Raw genomic sequence first — 4,031 nt, forward strand, 5'->3', positions numbered from 1 at the left:
CCAGAACGTTCCATCCCGTCGCGGCGGCGTGAGTTTAACCGGCACGATTGTCGTGGTCTCTGCGAATGTTTCTTATTATTTGCTTTGTAAATAAAACGCGTTCATTGTTTTTCTTTCCTTAAATTACTTTCTCGAGTTAATAGTGGCATGTTGATGGCTTTAGCTGTGTCGTGTCCCCTGCAAGGATTGTGATGTTTTTAAAGCCCCATCGGTGCGCCCTGTGCTCTGAGCTAGCCGTGCCTTGAGGCTTCACCCATGTCAGCTTGTCCAAGGCCCACGTGGCTTTAGGGGTAAGCACTATCATCGCACTGTCATCGTCTCGTTTCCTGGACAAGGACAATGGGGCACAGAGAGGTAAAATGGCCTGCTCCAGGCCGCGGTCCTGGTGAGTGGCAGGGCCAGGGGTCAGACGGGCCTCAGCCCTGCAGAACTGGCCCGGTGCGCTGGCCCCGGACACCAGCTGCCAAGGGAGCCAGGGAGGCTGTGGCCTCACCCGCCTCCTCCCACGTGTGGTGACAGACTGTCCCGTCACTGCCGTCTTCAGTGGTACGTCCTTGGGAGTCAGTGACGGTGTTATGTTCGTTTGCTATTCATCGTCTGGGCTTCTCCTCTTTTAAAACTGGGAGCAAGGACGACCTCACTGATACAAAAGTTTAAAAATAGTTTACATTCGCGTCGTGGCAGCTAAGAACGGACGGAGGAAAAGGCGTGACGTCTCCGAGAAGTGCGGGCGGAAAGGGGAGGAAAGGTCTCCACACCGGGCTCGGGATCCCGTGCCTCGTTTGTGTTAAAAAAAAGAAAAGAAAGAAAGAAAGAAAATTACTCTTATAAGACCCTCCTCGGTCACTTGGCAGAGAGCTGCCAGTAGTGTAGCTGATCGATGGTTTTCATTGCTTTGGTTAAGCTTTGAGGGGCTCTGCCCGCCGGGCGCCCCTCGGGGAAGCTGAGTGAGCAGCTGAGTGAGCCTGGCAGTTTCTGCGGAGGCCAAGGCCAGCGGGGTGGAGCGACGGATACGATGCGGTCTCTGGGCCAGAGGTGTTGCCTCCGAGTGACATGACACCCAAACCGCATGTCACCCCAGGCCACTACCAGGAGCTTAGAGAGGAAGCCAGAGAATTCATTCGCCAGCCAGAAAATAAGTTATTCTGGGTGGCCAGGGAGATCAAGACTGTGGGGACCTGGACGAACCAAGCCCACTCACGCTGCCTCGCTGAGGACAGAGAGCCACAACCCGGGACTGGGCGCCACCACAGAGCCCCCGCCCCAGGCTCCTCTGCTCCCAGCCTGCTCCCAGCCCGCTGGGCCAGTCCCACTCCCCCTGGGCACCCACACTCCGCCTCTGGGGGTGGCAGAGTGCGCTGACCCGCCACTCCTCCGTTTCTCCAGGGGAACTCATGCTAATCCAGGCGGTGGCCTCCTGGAGGCGCAAACGCCCCATCTACATGTCGAGTCATCTGGGCTGTCTCATTAGTTGAGACAACTAACTACCAGACGCAAACCACGGCCGTCTCATCGGTTATTCACGTTGTCCTTGAGAGGAGGATGGGAAAGGTCCTTCCTCGAGTCCAGGTTTCCTGCAGGGGCCGTGCAGGAGCTGGCCGGGTGGCCACTGGCGCCCAGAGGCCCCGCTGCAGCCGCGGCCCGCTGCCCCACAGTCCCATGTCTGGGCTGCCGGCCTGACCGGCCCACTTCTGACGCTGACGCCTCCTCACCCATCCAATTTCACCCAGGTGCCCTTCTTGCCCCCACCAGGAGGGGCCAAAGAGGGCGCCAGGGCTCTGCCCGCCCCCGCTGGGGCCCGGCCGCAGGGTGTGGGGCGCGTCGCACGTCGCGGGACTGCCGGCACCAGCTTTGGCCCTCGACGGTTGCCAGGAGGCGAGCCGTGACAGTGGCATTTCGGAGTGAGGGCGTGACCCTGCAGCACACCAAGGACCGCAGCCTCGGCCCTGGAACAGCACTGCGTGCAGTAGGCAGGGCTGCCACCCCGCACGGTCGAAACCCGCCTGTAACTTTTGCCTCCCCCAAAAGTCGACTGCACTCGGCCCTCGGTATCCACGGGTTCAGCATCTGCGCAGTCAACCAGCCTCTGGGTGGGCAGTCGGGAAGCGCAGGCGCCCAGGGCCCAGGGTGTCAGCAGCCCGCTGCTGGCCTGGGGCCTTCCCAGGCCCCGGAGGCGTCATGAACACGGCTGCGTGCGTCGCGTGTGTCCTATGCCATGTCCTTACAGTAAAGTCAGCCAGAGACGAGAAAATGGAAGTAAGGTTGTCACAAGGAAGAGAAAACACACTTACTGTATTTATTGAAACAACAACAACAACAACAGCAACAAAAAGAAAAACGCTTCTACAGGGACCTGCACAGCTCGAGCCCACGCTGTCCAAGGGTCGGCCGCAACGACAATTGTCGACAACGGTCGCCTGCCTCCCTTCCCCACGCCGTGTCTAATGCATCCTCACTGCGGGGGACGGGGACCAAGTCTGTCCATCATCCTACAGAACAGAGGGGAAGGAGAAGGGAGTGGCGACTAGACGGACACGCGGTCGCATGCCGGCTCGTCGTGCGGGGGGTCCCAGGTCTGGATCCCCCAAGCCTTGGAATGGCGCCTCTTCTACAAGACCGGCCTCCCTCCCGCCCTCCCTTTCCACACCCCACACCCCGCCCAGCCGCCCGCCCCCCCAGGGACCCTCGCGTGCACTGTCAACCAGGCGCAGGCACGAGGTCCCACGACCTTCGCGGTGCACATACCTTTTTGAATTAGTGTTTTCAAAGTTTTCTTTGGATAAACACCCCGAGGTGGGATGGCCGGGTCACGTGGCGGGCCTGCTTTCAATTTTCTGAGGACCCTCCACACCGCTCCCCACAGCGGCTGCGGCGATTTGCAGTCCCACGGGGGCTCGCTTTTCTCCTCGTCTTCGCCAACACTGGTCGTCCACCCATTCGTTGATGACGGCCTTTCTGACAGGTGTGAGGTGATGTCTCATTGCGGTTTTAATTTCTTCAACCATTAGTGACATTGAGCATTTTTTCATATATCTATTGGCCGCCTGTACGTCTTCTTTGGAGAAGTGTCTATTCAAGTCCTCTGCCCATGTTTTAATCGGATCGTTTGGGTTTTTGTTTAATTTGTTTTGTTTTGGTTTTTTGTTTTTGTTTTTCGGATGTTAAGTTGTAGATTCTGATGGAATCTACAAAATAAGCGGGTTGAACAGAATGACAGGGCACGCAATCGATACACAAAAATAACCATATCTCTCTCTTAGCAGTAAGCAATTAGAAATTGAAGTTTTAAAAATATCGTTCAGCCATAAACTGATATACTCAACAGCACAGATGAATCCCAGTAAAAGTCATACAGAAAACAACACACACCCTATGATTACATTTATATAAAATTCTAAGAAATGCAAACTATAGGAACAAAAAGCAGACCAGTGATCACCCAGGACTAGGGGCTGGGGGGTGGGGGGTACTATGTTTTGAGGTAATAAACATATTTGTTATTTTGACCGTGGTGATCATTTCAAGTGTCAAAACTTATCAACTTGTACATTTTTAATATGTGTGATTTATTGTATGTCTATGTATGCATTTTGTAAAGGACAGTTCTGTTTTTAAAGCAAGCTTCGGGCAGGGGATTTTTTTTTTTTTTAATCTTCTCTTTGGCATCTCACCTTTTTCATCTGTCACATTTGATCCCGGGAACTTTTTATTTGGGGGGGTGGAAATAACACACACACACACACACCCGACTTCCCAAAATATTAGCCTTTGATCTAAAACTGGTTTTCTTTCGCACATTTTCCTTTACGACTTATCTTGGCACCTTCGGCGTTATTCAGTCATCTCGGCTACTCGGGGTGTCTATGGAGGAGCGCTGGTTTCTATGGTAACCACGGACTGGAAGGTGGCCGGCTCAGGGGCGCAGGGCACACACCTGGGAGGCGTCCGGGCTGGTGCCCACTTCCCCTCAGTGGGCGTTAAGGCGAGAAGCCCCTTCTTCACTACATGCCTTGAGATCCTCAAAAGGGATG

Source organism: Pteropus vampyrus, unplaced genomic scaffold (assembly GCF_000151845.1).
Source record: "Pteropus vampyrus isolate Shadow unplaced genomic scaffold, Pvam_2.0 Scaffold124, whole genome shotgun sequence".
NCBI lineage: Eukaryota > Metazoa > Chordata > Mammalia > Chiroptera > Pteropodidae > Pteropus > Pteropus vampyrus.